Raw genomic sequence first — 22,123 nt, 5'->3', positions numbered from 1 at the left:
TTATGGTACTTTGGAGCTGTTTCTGGGGTTAACAATGAGCACGCAGATGGGGCAGGCACTACTGGCATCTTATTGGGCAATCTACTGTTTGGTATAGCTGTGACCCAGAAAAAAATGGGTTCAGCTCTTTCAGGCACTGATAGCTAGAAGAAAACTGAGGTGCTCTTGGGCCATGTGGAGGTCTGGAAGGCCCTGTCCCCAAACCGATGGGCCATGTCAGGAGAGGGACAGTAATTCAGAGAATGGGTACCTGCATGGTAAGTCACAATTGTCTGTTCAAACACTTGGTCCAGGCCAAACTCGAGCACCTCTTCCTTTGTTTTAAAACTTTGTTACACTAACCCTAATGAGAAGTTTTCTCGTTGGGAATTTTCTCATGTTTAATGAGACTTGACTTCTACATATAAGATTTTCCACATTTAATTCATGCAAAGGACTGCTTTACTGTGTGAGATCTCTGATGTGCTATAAGGAAATGCATCCGGATAAAACTTTACCACCCGTACCACATAGATAAGGTTTTTCTCCAATATGAATTTGTAGATGAATTTTGAGATTTGCTTTCTTTGTGAAGCCTTTGCCACATTCAGCACATACATGAGGTTTGTCTCCAGTATGAGTTCGTTGATGAACAGTGAGAGCAGTCCTGTTGATAAAACTCTTTTCCACATTCATTACATACATGAGGTTTCTCTCCAGTATGAGTTCGCTGATGATCAGTGAGAGAAGTCTTCCTGATAAAGGCTTTTCCACATTCACCACATACATGAGGTTTCTCTCCAGTATGAGCTCCCTGATGATCAGTGAGAGCAGTCTTCTTGATAAAGGCTTTTCCACATTCACTACATACATGGGGTTTCTCTCCAGTATGAGTTCGTTGATGAACAGTGAGAACAGTTCTGTTGATAAAGGCTTTTCCACATTCACCACATACATGGGGTTTCTCCCCAGTATGAATTCGCTGATGAGCAGTGAGATTACTCTTCCTGGTGAAACCTTTCCCACATTCATTGCACACATAGGTAGTCCGTGCCACATGAGTTTTCTGATGTTCCTTGAGGTATGATTTCCTATGATAAGTTTTGCCACATTCTAAGCATTTATATGGCTTTTGTCCTTCGTGAGCTTTTTGATAATGTTCATTGAGATTGAACATTTTATTGAATTTTTGTCCACAATGACTGCATCTATAGATCTTATCTACTATATCAATGATCTGGTGCCCCAAGAGCAAAGGCTCCTCAATGAAGGTCATCCCACATTTATCACCTGTGTGTGGTTTCTCAATTTCATCTGATTCCTGATGCTGAATCCACTGAGACTTCATGAATCTGGATTGTTCACACTCAGGGAGTTTCATTTCAGTATAAAATTGCTCTTGGTCAACATGGGGAAAATTTTTCTCATCTGCATTGAGCACAATTAACTTCTTTATTTTGTTGCTTCTGTGCTTATTTAATTTCAGAGTGATTAACTCTGATTTTACAATTTCTTCATGAAAACCAAACATCTCATAATTTTCCTTGAGAGGAAAATTAGTTTTGTGCTGAGAAACAAAACTTTCGAATGTATTAAATTTATAGCATTGTTCTGTTCTGTCCTTATATCTTTCCTGTTGCAAGTGTTCGAGCATATGATCACCATCTTTCTGGATTTCTATAAAAGAAGAGAACATTGAATCTTTCCATCATGGACCTCTTAAAATAAGCATTGATACAAGGTAAATCGTTAGTGACAACCCTCTTAAATGAATGTAAATAAAAGACTATGCTTAAAATTTATTGCCCACTGGAAGTAATACAATCGTGTAAAGAATCCCAAGGATCAAAACAGTTATTATAGAAACAAGGTTGGATAAGAAAGTAATGAATGCACACAGATTTGGTATTTACTTAAATAAAGCCATGAAACATACAACAAATGTAATATAAATAAAACATTGAGACCAATAGGCCAAAGTAGTGGTAAGGCTTGCTAACTTCAGTCGATAGATGACAGATGTATTCATTCCATCAATCTTTACTGAGATACAACTAAGTACTAGATAAAGTTCGGAATATGAAAAATGCAGAATGTTCTACCTGGGAGAAAATCACGTTTACAGGTATATATGAAAGCACCATGGCACAGAAACATATTCTCTAGTTTATGGAGCCTGTATTCTAGCTTATACCACCCATCTTCCAGTGTTGTCCTGTAGCTTGAAGGTTGCTGTGATGTCAGAAGCACTGCCACCCAGTGTTTCAAAGAAAAGCAGGACCCCCCACGGCGCACAGGTCTTAGTGGATTCTCCAGAAATAGGGACTGGGAGGAAGACCTGGTGATCTACTTCTGGAACAAGAACCCCTCAGGTTTAATGGCAATGAAGTAACACTGAACAAGTACTAAATCTTCAAAGTACAGTCAACAGTGATGATGTGGATGGAGGAGAACTTTGGGGACATTAAGTGCTTGACAAGTCATGACTGAAAATAAGAAAAAATAGCTGCATACATCCTCTAATAATTGGAAGACAGAATATATGAAGTATTATCAAGAAAAATTGCAAGTGTTCAAAACAAAATGGAATGTTTAAATATTGATGGTATATGGCTTATTAAACTTTAATAGACTGGTACTGGCTATTTTAAATTAGATAATCAAATGGTTTATAAGGCTGAGATTGACAAATTGAAAATACTGGTGTCATATTGATCATCAAAAGTACATTCAAGATCTTCTCTGAAGTATAGTTCTGTCAGTGGTAGGTTAATATTCATATGCATGCAGGTAAGACCAGCCACAAGTGTTACTTTAATTTGTGCACTTACTGTTAAAGCAAACATAAATGTAGATTTAGCCCCAAAGCAAAACCGGCCCGTAGGAGTAGCATGTGCAATTAAAGAAGATAAAGCAAACAGCAAAAATGGGGTAGAGTGGCCTCATCTCCGATGCCGGAATAAGATAGCAAGGTCATGTAACAGTGAATGTATATAGCTGCAAGTGGTGGAAGCCTCCAGAAGGCACAGACACTACAGAATGAACAAGTATGAATGTGTGAATATCCTGATTTCTTTTATAACACTTCATGATAAGTATCAGGCTGTGGGAAACTGAGGACCAAGAAGAGGGTGGATGTAGACAAATTCTTTGTTCTCAGAATTAAAGAAGATTGCAAGGCCTAGTATCTGGGAAGAGTGAGGCATGCACATTTGTAAGCTGGAAAAGAGTCCCAGTCACATTCTCTGAATTAAAAACCATCTCCACAATATCCCCTTACTATAGTGTGACCTTAATGATACCTCATACAAGCACATGGCTAATTACTAGCTGCCACCAGCTTAAGCTATAAGAGCAGACCTGTTGTTATTGGCCACCCTGCTCAGATGACAGTTATTCCCCCCACCTGCCCTCAGCACTGGTCTTAAGTTGCTCACCCAAATAGTTCAGGGCCCTCCAGGTTAAAGGCACTGCCTACCTTGTTTGGTACATAGGTGTCTGTGTGCTGGTGGGAAGGGGTATGTGCCTGCATGCCCTGAGACTTTATACCATATATACTCGAGTATAAGCCAACCCAAATATTACAAAAACTGCATTTTACCACAAATCTGCATTAAAAAAGTGCTGAACAACTCGGTGTATACAGGAGTATATATGGTAAATTGGTGAAAGAATACATTCTCTCTCCTGCTCAGACTTGGCATCCAAGAAGAGGTGAATGCCTAAATACTCCTGTCTGCCTTTTTTATTTCTGCCCTTCAATTACACAACCATCCCTTAGGACCCTTCCAGAAGGCATTTAAGAGACAAATGGATAGTTGGTTCCTTGAGTGATAGCAACAAAAGGAAGCTAATTGCTTTTAAAGCTAGGCATCTTTAGCTGAGAAGCAAGAAGTCAGCCACCTGCAGGAGCTGTATACGAACATCTTTAATGGAGGAAGGGTAGTTGGGAAGAAAACTATCTGGAGATTGTGCGTGATCAGCTCTAGCTTTATCCTTGCTGCTTGTGGAGGTTTTCTTCTAACACTAGTACTGGTCTTTCAAGCCCTGTGGCAAGGACTATAGAGATAATGCTGCTTTATACTTTCATCCAGGTTCTGTTTTTCACAATAAATAAATTGAGGGAGGTGGAGGGAGAGGATAAAGGGTAGCTGATATCAAGGAGTTCAAGAAGAAAATGTTTTGGAACTGTGGTGGCAATTGTACAGTACTGTTCCATGTGACTGAACTATGGAATGTTAAGATAACTGTGAAATCTCCAAATAAAATGATTAAAAAGATATATATTCAAAATTTTCCAAAACTTTTGCAACCTGACACTGATCAACCATACAATCATGTGCACCGATGAATGTAAAATTTGGGAACAATAACAGTAATTGGAAAATGTGGCTTTAGTGACAGAAATGACACACAAATTAACTGATAAAATTTTGAGACTAATGATTTCACAACAAATTCCTTATTAGAAACAGTAATGGAGACTATACATATAGATCTTTCTAAATCAAACAAATGAAAATCAAATCAACCACATCTATGGAAAGAAATGATGGAGAAGTTCATTAATCAAAACAAGGCCAGGGGTTATCTGTGGAACAGATCATCAGTTCCTCAAATGTAAGTTGAAGCTGGCCAAAGGATTTAGATCAGAGAGCATAGAGATTATCTAAAGAATAAACTTGAGGATTTGAAGACTGATGAGTGAACACTAATGACTGAAGACCAGATCATCATATACATGGAAACCAATAGACTAATAAAAAGACAGAAAACAAAGACAGCAATATTGAATATACTATGCACTGTTTCAATAACAAAAAAATCAGTGTTGGAATATACAGCCCAAATGTTCTATAGAAGCAGCAAAGCATCATTCAGGTTTTGGACCTGTTAAGAAGGTGTGGGTGTGGGCTTAAGAAGGCATACTGCATAATAAGGAATATACATCAGACATGCGTTTAATGAAAAAAAATTAGAAAGAAAGGAAAAAAGAAAGCAGGATGTTAATAATGTCCTTTCCACTTAAAAAGTTATTGGAGGAACAGGCAACTTAAAAAAAAAATTAGCCATCTAGATCAGAAGTAACAAAGCCCGCATGGAGGGAGCACAGCAGCCAGTTTGATCATGAGGTATCAAAGGGATCAGGTATCAGGCACCATCAGAACAAAAAATCATATCATTGTGAATGAGGGGGTTTGCGGAGCGGAGACCCAAAGTCCATCTGGAGGCAATTGGGCATCCACTTAAGGAAGGGTGGCGGTGAAGAGAGCCAGTCAGGGTGCAGTGTAGCAATGATGAAACATACAACATACCCCACTCCCCATCATGATCCAAATTTTACCCTACAAATCCAGCTAGACCAGAGGATGTCCAATGGTACAGATAGAAACTGGAAGCAGAGGGAATCCAGGTTGGATGATCCTTTTTGGACCACAGTGAGTGTGGCAATACCAGGAAGCCAGAGGGAGGGTGGGGTAGAGAGGGGGAACCTATTACAAGGATTTACATATGGGGACGGACAACAGAAAAGTGGGTGAAGGGAGACGTCAGACAGTGTAAGACATGACAAAATAATAATTTATAAATGATCCAGTGTTCATGAGGGAGGGAGGAGCGGGGAGGGAGAGAAAAATGAGGAGCTGATGCCAAGGGCTTAAGTGGAGAGCAAATGTTTTGAGAATGATGAGGGCAACAAATGTACAAATGTGCTTTACACAATTGATGTGTGTATGGATTGTGATAAGAGTTGTACGAGCCCCCAGTAAAATAATTTTTTTTTAATCTTACAAGTAGAAAAAAAATTGAAGGTACAGTGCTAAAGAATATCCCAAGTGGATAATTTTCTTGCTGGGAAGATGATCTTAGATACCTGAAAATAACAGAAGTCACACACGTATTTCACCAAAAAGAGTAAAATATGGAGAAATATGTCTGTTAAACAATTCCAACAGAGAAGGCAATTTGATCATCTCTATTAGAAAACAGAAAGAATTTATGTCACTAGAATGAAGAAAACTTTAAAGAGAGAGGAGAAAAAATGAGAAAATGGAAACCAATACCTTTAGAGTAGTGGTTCTCAACCTGTGGGTTATGACCCCTTTGGGGATCAAAGGACCCTTTCACAGGGGTCACCCAATTCATAACAGTAGCAAAATAAGTTGTGAAATAATAACAAAAATAGAGACACTCCAAGGGGGAAAGCTAAGGAAACACAATGGAGACCTATTTATGGTCGGAGCTTAAGATCCATGCTTGCACAATAGTAGAGGAATGTGTTGTATTCTGGGGACAATTATGTACTCCAAGTTCTCTGTTTGGAGAGAGGCTTACAAAATGGACTTTCATAGTAAGGTACAAGCATATAAAGGGGAAAGTTTTGACAACCTTAAAGAAAATTATAGACACAGACATATAATAATGTAAATCAAATAAATGGACATCTAAAAATCTAATCTCAGAAGAGCTACAGGAGTACTTCTTGCAACTGGTAGGAAAAGTGAGGTCTCACATTCGAAGGAACACATACTTTTATGTATTACCCGACACCTATGACGGATGTGAGGCCTTCTAACAGTTGAATCAACCTCCCCGGCCAATTCCCCTTAAGGTATGTTGACCACACACCTGAAAAATTTCCATACAGCTTGTCTCTAAAAACAACCCCATTTCTCCTTGTTCCTATTGAGAGGAAGCATCTGAGGTGACAATTAGATTACCTGTTCATAAGAATTACATAATCTTAGACACCAAATTTAACCTAAGGTTTGTAAAGTGTGCAGATTGTTGTATTTCTAGGAAAATCATGTTCAAAGGAAAAAAAGTAAAAGGTGTTTTCTCAAGAGTAGATGACCTTACCCATTAACCTAGTACCAGAGAATGCAATGGGAATCTACCTCTTCGAGAACACCACAGACACTGCAAAGATTTTAACACATAAGATAGGAAAAGCCAGTGACAAGGTCAATGACTTGAGAATTCTCCTCACCAATGGAAACCAGGTTGTGATAGTTCTCCAACATCACATCCTGATATAGGGTCTTCTGAGCAGGGTTCAGGAGCTGCCATTCCTCCCAGGTGAACTTTATAGCCACATCATTGAATGTCAGTGATTCCTGTAGTAAGGGGAGTCTATTTAACGATGTATTTTTCATTTGAAGATTTTTTTTAAATATCTTACAGTAAAGAAAGCAAAACAGTAATGAAAACTGTACATTCCATAATGTGTACTAAACTGAGAACTTGGTGCAAAGTATTTGACCTTATTTCTACATTGGCAACCATGGGGATGGAAAACTAGCTCTATTTTCAGAAAGATCTCTATTGTTCTGAGAAAGGAATGTTTTCAAATACATGTTCTCCAGGCCAAATAATGTACAACCGACAATAGCTCTCCATGAAGGAGCAGTCTTATAGGAGCTATCATACTGTGTTCCCCTGAAAATAAGACAGACCCATAAAATAAGCCATAGCAGGTTATCCAAGCAATTGTGCAAGATAAGTCATATTCTGAAAATAAGACATAGTGACAGGAATGGCTATGCAGCATACCGCCACAGAGAGGGAACAAAGATGGACAGCCTTTCTCACCTGCCCCATCGTGACAGCTGCTATCTCGGAGATGATGGGAGGGGTGTGGGCAGTCCCATCAACCTGATAGCGCCCCACTGTCAGGTCCCGGTTGTTCTGTGCGTGCTGCAAGCTGAGGCAGAGAGGGAGACATAGACAGTGAATGTAAAAGTCTCCTTAGTGAAGTGAGGAGCAGGGCGCTCTGCTTTAGGTATGGTGTGTCTTCAGGGGGAAGAAGTAAAGCTGTGGCTGTCATTTTACTCAGCACTGAGGGTTGATGTTCCACAATAAGGTGACTTAACTATATTTGAATAAATGTAGATTGTTGTGCCATACTTAATAAAAATAAGACATCCCCTGGAAATCAGCCAAAGTGTGTCTTCTTGAGGAAAAATAAATATAAAAGTGTCTTATTTTTGGTTGAAACACAGTAGTAGAAGAATCATTTCTCTGCCTAGCTGCTTCACTGTGCTTGAAGGTTATCGGTAAATTAGAATAATCAGGTTCTGTAGCCAGTCCACTATAAAATGTAGCAAATGCCTGGGGAGGGCTCAGGGCAGGTTTGAAGTCAAGCAGCATTAGGTCAAGATAGTGACTCACCTCATTGCTTGTCGCGTTACTCACTTATATTACCCATTGACTATGTATATGCTAAGTGCATGAGGTGGGTGCCTTATGAATGATTTGTAAGCTCCATTATATATGCCCACTGGAAAATACATTCACTCTCTCAGTCCTGGCATGGGAAGGGAGCCCCTGTGTCCGGCTGTCTGCTCTCTGTCTTTTAATATTTGCCACAATTGCAATGTCACTCCTAAGGTTCGAGTGTTGGGGACCTCTGTACCACCAAAGTAATCCACCCACTCATAAAATTAGAATTTTGAGTACCAGTGAAATGAGCTGAATGAGCCAGAAGTAGCTGATTTATACTCACACAAAGTAGATAAACACCTGTTTATATTAACAAACAAGTTTACAGTACATTGTGAAATGGAATGTGGAGTCCTAGCAGCATCACCAGCGTACGAGGCTCGGTACCTTCAGTGGCACCCGCTATCAGGAACAGTGCAGATGGGGGAGGTCAAACAGAGCTCAGCTGTCCAACATTTTTGGTCAATTCTTACATAAGTCATTCCTCCCACACCACTCTTTGTCTCAGTTGTGGGTTTGATAATCCATGGCTATGGCCACACAAAACTCATAGATCAAAGTGGCCTATTAATGAACAAAGTAAAACCTTGGATCAGGAATAAGAAGCTATAACTCAGATCCCTAAACAGAAAGTTCATAGGGTTTATCTCCCTTCCTGAGTGCGGGGAAACTCTTAGAAACCACCTTAGGATAAGCTCTTCTTGTCAATCTTAGGACAAATTCTTCTCAGCCACCTTCGAGCAGTATTGACTTAACTTTAAATAAAAGGTCCTCTTGCACCTGCCTTCTTTCATCACATGCTCTCTAAGGGGCTCCTCCTAATCTGGCCTAAGCAGTGAAGGTGCTAGGTTGAACCAAGAAGCCATCATATCAAGAGAGAGAACTGCCTGCAGGTATTGTTCAGAGGAGACAGTGGGACACTGGCCTGTTATCTGAACTGTTGATTAGGTTTTGTTAGCCCCTGCAGCCACATAGTTCAGAATGAACCCATAGATTAGGGATTTGCCAGCTTGCAGACATTCAGGAGTCATTTCCATGACATCCCTTCAACTGTGAGCTGCCTGTGTGACCTGATTTGAGAGCTTCCTCCACTCCATGAGCCAACAGTTTGCTGCCTGACATTTGAGATTCACCAGCTTCCACATCCTGAAGAGTTATTTACCTGATAGCTATTTAGTTTTGTGAGATACTGCAGAGCAAATCAAGGAACATCGTGAACCTCTACCTCCTAGGGACTGGTCTACTGCTGCTCCTGCACAATGCACTGTAATATTCATGAGTCAAGAGCTGTACCAATAGCAATAATGCCGAGGGAAGAAGGGACACAGTGACAGAGCCAATTGTGACAGATCCAGAAAGGGCTTTTCAGCCATGATATGGGTAGGGCAGGCAAGATCAAGAGGAGGATATACCTCAAGGAGTGGAGAGGAGCCTAGAGAGATGGAATTGTGAAATGAGTCTTCCTTGAGGGGGCTAAATGTCTGGAAGGGACAGAGAGAACAGGCCTGTCCTCAAGAAGAGAAAATTTGCCTACATGGTTCTTTAATATGAATGCCAACACATAGCCTACAGATTCTGATACCAAATTACATTCTGTTACAGAATAAAATTTTTACCTGTGACTCTGGACTGTAATTTGTACATGGCCACTGCAAAAAATTAATGAGCTGAGTAGGACTGCTCTGTTCCCCTTGCTGTTCTGTTGCACACCCTTAGGACTGTTGGAAAGATACTAGTGTCAGAACTGGAAAACTATTGGAGGGCACAGGTATGTTTAAGCTCTGCCTCACATAAATCAGGACTGATGTTGATGGGTGATTGTCCCTCCTACTTCTATAGTTAGAGGAAGTGAGACGTCACCCATTTTTAAGCTTCTATGGCTACAAGGCCCATTTTAGATGCATTAATGAGAATGTGGCTGTTTGGGAGGATATGTAACATATCACTTTCAGAAAGAAGCATTAAAGATACTTAACCAAACAAAAATCCCACGGAAGATTAAACTGTCCTAAAAAGGTGATCTTATTTCTTAAAAACTAGGCAAAATCAAGGAGTTGGAAACAACTCAAATTTCCACCAACAGATGAATGGATTAAAAAACTGTGGTACATACATACAATGGAGTACTACGCATCCCCCAAAGCAGTGATGAACACATGAAGGACATTACCGAATGGGAAGAACAGGAGGAAATTTTGCTAAGTGAAGTAAACCAAGCACAAAAGGACAAGTAAAACATAAGTCTGTTGAGGTAAGCTTAAAAGTGCAAAAGAGTTATAGGGGGAAAAGCTACTATATACAAACATTCCTGGGGTGAAGTCCAGGTAGTATGGCAGGGGCCAGACCAAAATCATCCAGGGATACATATGGAAGGCAACTAAAGAGGAGGGGCGAGGGGGAGAAATAAAAAGACATGAGTAGCAGGGGAATAGGGCACTAACCCACCCAAGGGGAAGGTATTGTTTATATCTCCACAGAGAAAAAGGGACCAGACTTCAACCCAGTGCACCAAGATGTGAATGCAACATACCAGCATGAAGCAGGGAGCCAATAGGGAGGTCTGAGGGGCCAAACCAATCCCAACTATGGGGACTGTCCCTCCTCCCGCAAAAGAATTCACTTAAGAGGACAGCATTGAAGCTATACCTCAGGGCGAGGGTCATATCATTATCAGAGCACACAGGAGCAAATAAAGGGAGAGGAAGAGAGAGCGGAATACATTCTGGCCCACCAAGTCTTGAGGATGATATTCCCGCACAGAGCAGTCAAAGCACAGAGAGAAACATAGGGTTGGCCACATAGGAGACACAAGGTCACTCACTGACCCATAGTGCTATGAGGAAAAACACTGGAGACAGTGCAGGAATTGCACCAAATCTGACCCCACCACACTGAGGTGAAACACTACGGGCATGAAACAGAACACCAAGGGGAACAGAGCAACAAAGTCCCCAGGGAATACCAATAGTAGACTTTGGATCCAGGCCATGTAACCCCATCAGACTCAACTAGAAAGCACTACTAAAGGTCAACAAACAGACCTTGAACTATTTACAAGCTTTTCTTTTTGTTGTTATTGTTTTATTTTATTTTGTTGCTTTGTTTTGCTCTGTCTTTTTTTCTGTGTATATTATTATCTCTTCAGTTCTATATAGATAGGCAGGATAAACAATCTGGAGGAGAAAAAAATGGGTCAACTGTTGGGGGGAGTGGCATGGGGTGGCAGGGAGAAAGGAAGAGGGTGTTAGCAAATCCAGGGACAAGGAAACACGTGATCCAAAGTTGATGTTGAGGAGGGCTAGTAGGGCTTGATCAAGGGCAATGTAACCGAGAGGAATTACTGAAACCCAAATGAAGGCTGAATGTGATAGTGGAACAAGAGGAACGTAAAAGGAAATAAAGGAAGGAACTAGGAGGCAAAGGGCATTGATAGAGGTCTAAATATAGGCATGTACAAATAAATATATTTATATATGATGATGGGGAAATAGATCTATGTGCATTTATTTATATGTTCTCGTATTAAGGTTGCAGATGGACATTGAGCCTCCACACAAGTTCTCCCTCAATGCAAGAACACTTTTTTCTATTAACCTGGAATTCCATGATGCTCACCTTCCCAAAAGGATCGCTGAAGGCAGAGCGGGTACACAAGCAAATGTGGTGAATTAAGTTGATGGTGCCTGGCTATAAAAAGATATAATACCTGGGATGTTAAAGGCTTGAAGATAAACAAGCAGGCATGTAGCTGAGAAACAACAAAGCCCACAAGGAAGAAGCTCAGCCTCTGTGATCATGAGGTGTCAAAGGGATCAGGTATTAGGCATCAACGAACAAAAAATCCTATCATTGTGAATTTGGGGGAGTGCAGTGTGGAGACTGAAAGCCCATCTGTAGGCAACTGGACATCCCCTTACAGAAGGGTTATGGGAAGGAGAGGAGCCAGTCATGGTGCAATATAGCACCAATGAAACCTATAACTTCCTTCTATTTCTTTAATGCATCCTCCCCGCCACTATCATGATCCCAGTTCACCCTTACAAATCCAGATAGATCAGAAAATGTACACTGGGGTGGATAAGAGCTGGAAACACAGGGAATCCAGGATAGATAAACTCCTCAGGACCAATAATGAGAGTAGAGATACCAAGAGGGGAAGGGAAAAGTAGGGGAACCTATCACAATGATCTACATAAAAGCACCTCCCTGAGGGACGGACAACAGCAAAATGGGTGAAGGGAGACATCTGACAGTGTAAGATATGAAAAAATAATAATTTATATATTATCAAGGGTTAGTGAGGGAGGGTGAAGGAGGGAGGAAAATAATGAGGAACTAATATCAAGGGCTCAAGTGGAAAGAAAATGTTTTGAGAATGATGATGGCAACAAATATATAAAGGTGCTTGACACAATAGATGTATGTATGGATTGTGATGAGTTGTACGATCCCCCAATAAAATGACTTAAAAAAACTAGGCAGAGTATATCATTTGAATGATTCTCATGGGTTGGCCATAGAATAAGTTGAAAGATAATGTCATCCAAAGTACCCTCGATGATGTATTATGTTCAATGTCAATAGTTTAGTTCACTGTCAATACATAGGCAATATGTATATGATCAATATACATATTCCTAATCTTCTCCTACCCAATGTTGAAGTCAGAATCTGAGTTTAGCTATAGCTTCTACAATTCCAAATTCCCACTTTTCCAATGAACTGAATCAGTGTTATACAGGCTTCTACAAGTCAAGTAAGAAATATAGAAAATATACATCAAAATCACCTGAGCTTTGGTCATTTACTTTAGTCCTTAGACACTGCCGGCAACTGGGATGCTCTATGTTTGTCTTACCTGTATCAGTTCCAATGATGCTCACAAATTTCAACCTCTCATGGGGACATCCTTGAAATAATAATACCCAAACCAGGCACTTCTTCCTCTTTCTTCTGTGCTGCTATTGATGCACAAGTTGCAGGCTGATGAGAGAATACAATGAGAGTATCACAGAACCTGTAGGTCCAGATACTGTTACTGTTCTGTCCCCCTTCTTACACAAAGTCCCCAATACTGTTAACGTTGCCATTATTGAATGATAGAAAACATGCTTATACCATGACCAATAAATCTAAAACTCTTAATTTTTAAACATGTGAGTAAAAGATGACTTTATAATACAGATTGGACAATCAAATATACATGCCAAGAGGAAGAAACAAAAAAGCTGGATCCCTACCTCACAGCATACAGAACTATCAATTCCTTACTGTGTGACTCTCAAGGAGAATGACAAATCAATGAACTTTGAAAATGATGATTAATTAAACCATCTGGAAACATTTTAAATGGGCTATATAAAAAACTATTATGAACTTCTAAAGGAAATAGAAATTGTACAATCACTTCAGTTTAGAAACACTTTAAAACGCACCATCATGTAAAGTTAGACATATAAACACCCAATAGGACACAATAAAACTGCTGCACAGTTTCCAAGACTCTGAAGCCATGACAGGCAGCTAATGGGTTTGTACCACTGACCATGAGGTTAGCAGTCCAATTCTTAATAAATGCGAAAACCAGGACTCCAAAATAAACACTTATGTAGCATCTATTAGATTGAAATTTATATATATATGAAATGAAAAAGTATACATCCCCCATAGTGAGTGCACTTTTGACTCTCAAGATAAACAATGTTATTAATTTAGCATTATTTGTAGCACCTAATACAGTTTGTTAGTTGGCCTATACAAATATACAGTCTTAATTCCTTCCAAATATTTATGTGGGTTTGTCACCCGCCAATGTGAACAAGGCAAAGGAGCCCTGGTGGCATAGTGATTACTGTTGGGCTGCTAATCGCTAGGTCAGCAGTTGGAAATGACATATTTCTCCTTGAGAGAAAGATGGCACTTCTCCCAAGAGTGAGAGGGCTCTCTACTCTGTTAATGAGATAGTCTTTGAAACTCACAGGGGCAGTTCGACCCTGTCATATAAGCTCTCGATGAGTCCGTGTTAACTTGATAGCATTGAGTTTGGCTTATTTGGTTTAAGAGGATTGGGCAGCTTGCCCAACAATAGATTGGTACCCTTGTGGCTACGCCATTTAGATGTCTGAAAATCTAATGCAGAACTAATTACAAAGATCTACATATTACCTTCTCCCTGAGGGATAGACAGCAGAAAAGGGGGTGAACAGAGATATCAGACAGGGCAAGATATGACAAAATAATAATTTATAAATTAGCAAGGGTTCAAGAAGAAGGGGAGAGCAGGTAGGGAGGGGAAAATGAGGAGTTGATGCCAGGGTATTAGGTGGAGAACAAATGTTTTGAGAATGAGGAGGGCAATGAATGTACAAATGTTCTTTACACAATTGATGTATGTATGGATTGCGGTAAGATTTGTATGAATCCCTAATAAAACGATTTTTTTTAAAAAAAGAAAACCTAACGTGGGAATTAGTCACATTGGACATCTAGTTAGGTTTAATTGAGCCATTTCAGAAACAGAACTTGGGATTTCACTACCATCAAAAAAGAAGAGCCTGGATCCTAGATTCTTTTTTTTTTTTTTTTTTTGCTTTTGGGGAAAATCGTTTTAATTGTTGTTCAGAAATATCCCCCAAGGTCTTCCAGGCATGATCTTGCACACATCGGGAGAGTCGGGCAAGAGTGCAGGCCCACCAGCTAGCTAACCTGAGGATTGCCTGGCAAGCACACTCCAGTCCTGGCTCATCTCCAGCGAGTCTGTCAGGTCCATCAGAGTACTCCCCAGGGTATTATAGCTGTCCTTAAAGTTCTTCAATTCGAGGAAGGGCTTGGCATGTTTACTCTTCTGACTGGAGGGGAGGTATGTCACCTGGAAGGTCGTTGGGAGACTTCAGGAGATTGGGTAAGGTCTTTGGCTGCTGACTGGTGGTGTCGCTGAGAGCTCCCACTTTGTGTTTTGACCGCAGTGGCCAGTTCAGTCAGGGCCTCCTGAGAGCGTAGGTATACTCACTCTGGCCAAAGACCTTTAGCCCATAGCAGGCTGCCTCATAGCCATGCAGCAGGGGATCAATGAGGGCCTTGCACACACCCTTGAAAGGAGTAGTAGCGTTCCGAAGATGGAGCAGGTAGGAATGGAAATTTCTGCCTATTAGGGGATGAGGATGCCAGCCTTCAGTGTGAAATGGGATCCAGGAGACATGAATGGCGTCCAGAGCTTTCATCTTGTACAGACAATTGTAGCAGTTTTGATTTCCCTGGGTTTCCAGCTGTGGCAGTCTGGCATCATCATCTGCAAGGAGCTGGGGTTCCTACTTGTGATCCTGAACTCTGGATAGTTGAATATCAATCTCTTCTTTCAGATCGTTGGGGGCATGAGGGTTCCCCACAGGGACATGAGGGCTCCTCCGAGATCTCATTGCAAAGAACATGATTTGCCTCTTCACAAAAATAAATAGTAGTACAAATACCAGGCTCCCGTAGGCCATCACCAGCATTACATTCACCCCAACAGCCAGTCACTAGTGGACACCATGGCCTTCCCACCCTACGCAGAGCTGCTCTGGTTTACCCCGTTGCCTTGACTCATCAGCCCGGTTCATTTGCGTTTCCTGGAGCTCCCCAGCCATTTCCTTATGGGGGAAGACTAAGCGAGACCCGGCCTGAAAACATGGCAGCTTGCGGGGGGGGGGGGAGGGCATATCCTAGATTCTTGCATTGAAACTCTTCAATCCAGAAGACAGAGAGCTGTGACACAAGAGATAAAATTATGGGGAGAAGCAGCAACAGAGACACGGTGGCAGCAGAACCAAGAGACTGAGACAGAACAGTTGGATTCCCAGACCACCGAACAAGAGAGCTGAGTGCATCTGGGCAGGAGGTTAGTAGGTGAAGTGGTGTACATCTGGGTATTTATTGGGGGAACTAGATTTGCCAACCTACACAGAGCTGAGTGTGTTTGGTCTGAGGCTAAGGGGCAGAGTGAGCATCTATCCGCAGAGCTAAAAGACCTTTGTAACTTTTCCCCATTCAGGACAGAAGCCAAAAAGCTGCAGGACCTGCCCTTACGTGCAGAGATGTCTGCCAAGATGCTGTCCGAAAGGAGAACTGTACCTTGAGTTATTTGTGATCCTAAATTGTGTGTTAGAGTAGAAAAGTGAACCATATGTCAAATATAATTTAAGGAGAACATTTATTAAACTTAAGATATAATAAAAGATGCGTGTGCACACGCACCCACACACACCATTAGCACGAAGTCAAAATAACAACTGAGGATTCAGTGAGGACCCTGAATAAACAGGGCATAGAACATAAGGCATGCCACAGATCACAATTGGTGCCAGATTAATACATCACAGGTACGGATGGGACTGCAGCAGCAGGAATGATTAGGCATGCACATTATTAGATAGAGGGACTTACAAGATAGGCCCAGGGCCTTTATAAAAAACCCCCGTGAAGGCAAGACTCGTGACAATGGCCCCTGTTCTGTCCTCAGGACGTTGACCTCCATCAAGGATACACCTAGGCAGGCAAGTGGAGAGGGGCTGGCTGGAAATGAGTGCAGGCAATCTACTTCTAAGGCATTCTCCCCCAGGGGAAAATGACCTACCTGCTTGGTTAATGATCACAGAGAATTTGATGGTGGCTAAATCAAAGTGGGGACATAACTAATAGCCACTGAGTTGTCACTGTCATCAGCAACCCAAACCTAAAACCCAACTCACTGCCATTGAGTGTTTTCCAATTATAGCAGCCCTTTAGGAGAAGATGAAACTGCTTTTGTGGGTTTCCAAGACTGTAAATCTTTACAAGTGTAGATACCCGATCTTTCACCCCAAGTGTGACTTAGAATTTTGAACCACGGACCTTGCAGTTAGCAGCCCAATCTGTAACCACCACGACACGAGCCTTTTGTTAAGTTGGAGTACTCAGAACTTAAGTTCTAATACAATTATGAACAGTTACTTTCCCAGTGAATTCCATCATTCAGGGAGATGAGCAAAGACCTTGGAAACTGACTATCAGGACAGCCTGGGCCCTTGTACACTGGCGCTCTCCTGGGGTCAGACCCCAGGAAATACGGATCCCTCCTGCTTCCCCTCAAGCTCCTACGCCCAGCAATGCCCTCAGCAACCCCAGGGTGAATGGATTTGGTTCACAAACCAGTTAGAAGTTTAAATCCTTCCTTGTGATACTTCAATGTGCAAGACAGTGGTTACAGATTTCTAGCTCCCTAGACTGGCTCATATTTCTCTGTGGCAAATCTCTGATCTGAAACAGAAGAGGAGTCAGTGTTGAGAAAGACATGGCAGGTTCTTAGCCTGTACTGCGTGCACTAAATAGTGATCACCCCCACACCCTGGGATCAAATCATGCTCCAATCTGAGGGTGTTTGCATTAAACACAGGGCCTACTCTATCTTTACAGAGCAATTTAACTAATTTCTCAAATATCGTTTTCAACTTCGGATTATTCACATCCTACATATACAATACTTATTTTCAGAATAAAATGGAAGTATTTAAGGCCTCAAAATTCTCAAGCTCCATTGAAGGTAAATATCTTCTTTTCACCAGCAATCTAACTGAAGAAAGGAGTATTTTATGAAAAACGTGCTTTATCAGCTCATACTGCACCTCAGACCATAATCCTTCACATATCTGCTGAAAGTGATCAAGCTGAATCATGCTCATACATGCCACTCCAACCCATTCTGAGCTGTTCATTAAGTTAACCTGCCCCTATCCCCTTGCATCCTGTGAATTCTTTACAATATGTATTGTGTGTGAGGAAATGCCTATGGTTGGGTAGTCCATTTAAGCACAATAGTGTGGTAACTGGAGAAACTTGCTGTAGAGGTGGACAATAGAGACAAAGGGACACCAATAGGACATCGGAGATGTACCTTGGCCAAGACAGAGATATCCTAAACAAGAAAACAAGCCAGGAGAATCCTTATTTGCTGCTCTTTAAAGCTCTTGTGTTTACAGATGTCCAATTTTCAAGCCTTTGGGAAAGACTGTAGCCTACAATCAAGGAATGGCAAGAGTTAGGTAAATGGGTGATGCCAAGAACCAAGGTGAGGGCAGAAACTTAGATGGATCCAGGAAAGAGATGACTGATCAACCATTGTGTCACCTTGGCCTAGATTCTGGATTCCAAGCTCTAGGTAATACTGACAGATGGCAAACAACACAAACTGTAGGAGAGGGCTTACTGACTTGGGTTCTAGTGTCCCATCCAGTCTTGCTCTTCTAGGGAGAAGGCAAAAAGCTAGTGCCTAGGCTTGAACTTCTGAAACATGCTCCACCCAGGAACCTAGTTTGGCAGGAAAACAAAATGAATGTGCTGGGAAGAGGCTATGCTGGGATAACGTAGGGAGGCATTAGCCTGAGTGGCTCCTTGGATATCATTGGCACTGCCCTTTTGCAACCCCCTGGGTGTCTCTGAAGGCAGGGCTGTGTGAGGTTGCAGTTATAGGATAAAGGGTGCAGACTAGTGCTCCTCTAAAACTAATCAGCAAGTCAGGCTACTAGAGAAAAGCAAAATTTGTTCTAGACTCTCTCATGTATACCAGTCATCAAGCATACCTTGAATATAAGGCTCACCATTCCACCGGCTTTTACATTGGTTGGTTGCAGAGTAAAGTTGGCTTCCAGACCCCTCTTGAGCAACATTCTTAATTTAAACTTGACTAAGTTGTAATGCCTTCCAGAAATACTGATAACTTATGAAAAAAATACAAAAAACCAGAATGGTCATACTAACCATCAAGAGATCAATAGCTACATTGTATAGATGCCTAATTAGGCTTATTTATAGTATTTAAGAGCAGGGATCTTACTTTGAGGACAAGGTGCGCCTCACCCAAATCACGGTATTATCAATTGCCTCCTATGTATTGGAAGTTGAACACTGCATAAGGAAAACTGAAGAATTCATTTATTTGAATTATAATGCTGTCTAAGAATACTGAAGTAACATTGGTGTCCAAAAGCACAAACCAATCTGTCTTAGAAGTATGCTCAGAGTGCTACTTAGAGGTAAAGATAGAGAGAGTTCATATTACATACTTTGGACAATGTTGTCAGAAGGGAGCAGTCCCTGGAGAAGGATAGTGTATGTGGTAAAGTAGAAGGGAAGGGACAAATAGGAATCCCCAACTAAATGGATCGACACCATGATGGCAACAATGGGTTCATCCTAAATTGTGAGTATGGCAGCGGAGAGGTTAGTGTTTCCTTCTGTTGTCTACTGGGTCCCTATGATGTGGAATTAACTCAATGACATCTAACAACAACAACAACTTCAGAATCCACTAATCAGTACCCAAGACATGCACAAAATACCAGTCTGTTAGTTATGTTTACAAAAGTTATTTCCATGGTAACCAATGCCAAACCTTTCATGCGACATTTTCTGGAACATAAGCTCTCTTACTAAAAAGAAGGATGAGTTTCGTGTGTGTGTGTTTGTGTGTGTGTGTATAACAAAGCAATGACAAAATCACTGAGGAATTCCTGCTCCTTATTGATTTACACCATTCTCCTCGAAGTGAGCTGAAGGAAATTCTCTAAGATTCACCCAGCACGTCTTATGAGAGAGTATTTCCCAAACTTGGGCTCAAGTGTGATGGCAGCACACAGTCACTCAGGTGTGAGTGCCAATTTGTCTGTCAAGAGTTGTGTAAATCATTTATCCCTCTACACCGAGGAGTCTCAGCTACACGTCCAGCAGACCCAGCTAGAGCAAGTGATCTATGAGAGATGAGTAGGATTCAGGATACTCAAAAGGTCTATCATTACTAAATCAAAATTAAATTCTCTGAGAAACCTCAAGGTTTACTGTAAGATAAAGTTGAAGATTCTGTTACCTAGAGACCAGAGTATTCACATAGTATGAATAAACACTTTATGTTGTGTTATTTAAGTTCAAGTTATTGGGTACAAACATAACCATGGTTGTGAGAGTACATTACTAACATTTTCTTTCTTTTTTTTTTTTTTTTTGGTTCACAACCTCCTCACCCGCTGCTAGGTCCTCGCTCCTCACACTGCTAACATTTTCTATGAGACCAGTTATAACCTAATACCAAGGTCAAATGATACTTCAAGAAAACTGCAGACTGATATTGGTAATGGATCTACATGGAAAAGTTCTTAAAATTATTGGGAACAGAGTCAGACAACACATCAAAATAATTATATACCATGATTAATTGAAACCTGACCTAGAGTTGATTTAATATAAAATAAGCACTGTAATATACCAATAAATATAAACAAATGATCTTTTTACATTACAAAAGAATGGATAATTATCAAGTATCAAAATAGACACATAAAACATACCAAACAAAGTCAAAGGCTTTTAATGTTAAGAGAAAAAAACCCTCCACAAAGCTAACATAAAATGGGTATACTTCACTATGTTAATATGCTAATAAACATTACTTTTTTTTAAAAAAAAAGGTCAAAATGTCAGGCTTAGAGGAAAGAGAAAAAACATCACCCCACCTCAGAAAAACTACAAAAATATCCACTTTCACCAGATTTTAAAAACTGACTGTATATTAAAACTACATTAATCAGAATAAGATTTTTTAAGGAAAAGGCTGCCACAGAGAAATGAAAATTCCTCTAATCATATCTTCAAGATATGCCATAAATAGGTAATAAATATAAAAAACATAGGCTACATTTCAATACGTAAAAATAACTTTGGGGACTTAATTCACAAACCATTCATTGCTAAATAACAGCTCCCAGACTATTAACCCTTACACCTTAACATGCTGAGCATCCTGACAACACACTGATAATCTCCTCAAACACTGAAACCCTAAGCACCTGAAAAGCCCCTCACCATCCAGAATGGCTATCAATATCCTGAGCATTCCCTGATACCAAAAACCAATTTAAAACATTTAGCCTAATTCATTTATTCCAATTTAAAAATCGGGAACACAACTTGGAATGTATTCTATAAACCAAATCCTAACTTTATAACTCAAAGTCTCAAATTGAGGAACCAACTCCCAAAACTGTACTGTTTAAATCATAGCTCTATATCTTTATACCATAATACATAAGCCCTAAGCAAGTCAAAACATAAGCTGTTAGGAAGGGCACATTCTAAATATAAAGCCCTTTCCCAGACATCCCGCTTTTGGTGGGAATGTCCTGATTTTTAAAAAAATTTTCTCGCATCACGCGGCATTTTTTAAAAGTCCCAATTTTTGGAAAGAATGCACGACAAGCTAGGGTATACGGTTTTTGGCTGCCATGTGGCTATTTCACCAGGATATGAGTTTTATCAATGGTGTCTTGCTGGTGTCCTCCTTTACCAATGTTATAATCTGGTCACCATACGTTAATCTCTCCACCAACAGCTGACTCCTGACACTTATGTTCTATTTCTATCCATTGACTCCTTTTCTTGAACAGAGAACATTAATCCAGGACCTAGATTCCAATTTTACCTACAGACTAATCCATCAAGAAACTCACATTGCTATTTATGTATGTGGAACTATCTTCTCTCTCAGACTTTACCTAAATGTAAGGAACTAAGGTAGGTAGAGAGACAAAACCAGTAACCACAGGCACATTTTCAGTAAATTATTAAATCATTTTCATCTGAATCATAGAAGGCAAAATAAAGTGGTTTATAAATGTTTATATGTGATAACAACATCATGTCCATATGACAGGTGTCTTGTGGATCTCCCCTCTACTCTGTCCTGGCCTCAAGGAATCTTTTCTGTTTCAGACATATGCAGGGATGTTACCCAATAAGCAAGGTGCCTGAGGGTTCAGTTGTACTGATTTACTAATTTGTACATCCCAATTTCATCTGGTTTCTTCCTCAACAACGTAGTGAAACCCATGTTTAAATAAGGCATATAAATTACTGCTTATTT

The 22,123-nt window shown here is 40.5% G+C and overlaps 1 pseudogene; it reads right to left on the bottom strand.

The window, feature by feature from the left end:
* Positions 1 to 5,797: 5,797 nt before the first annotated feature.
* On the bottom strand, positions 5,798 to 15,730 carry LOC142443208 (protein C1orf43-like; annotated as a pseudogene).
* Positions 15,731 to 22,123: the final 6,393 nt, after the last annotated feature.

Source organism: Tenrec ecaudatus, chromosome 3 (assembly GCF_050624435.1).
Source record: "Tenrec ecaudatus isolate mTenEca1 chromosome 3, mTenEca1.hap1, whole genome shotgun sequence".
NCBI classification, from domain to species: Eukaryota; Metazoa; Chordata; class Mammalia; order Afrosoricida; family Tenrecidae; genus Tenrec; species Tenrec ecaudatus.
This window is presented reverse-complemented; position numbering and strand designations above follow the sequence as displayed.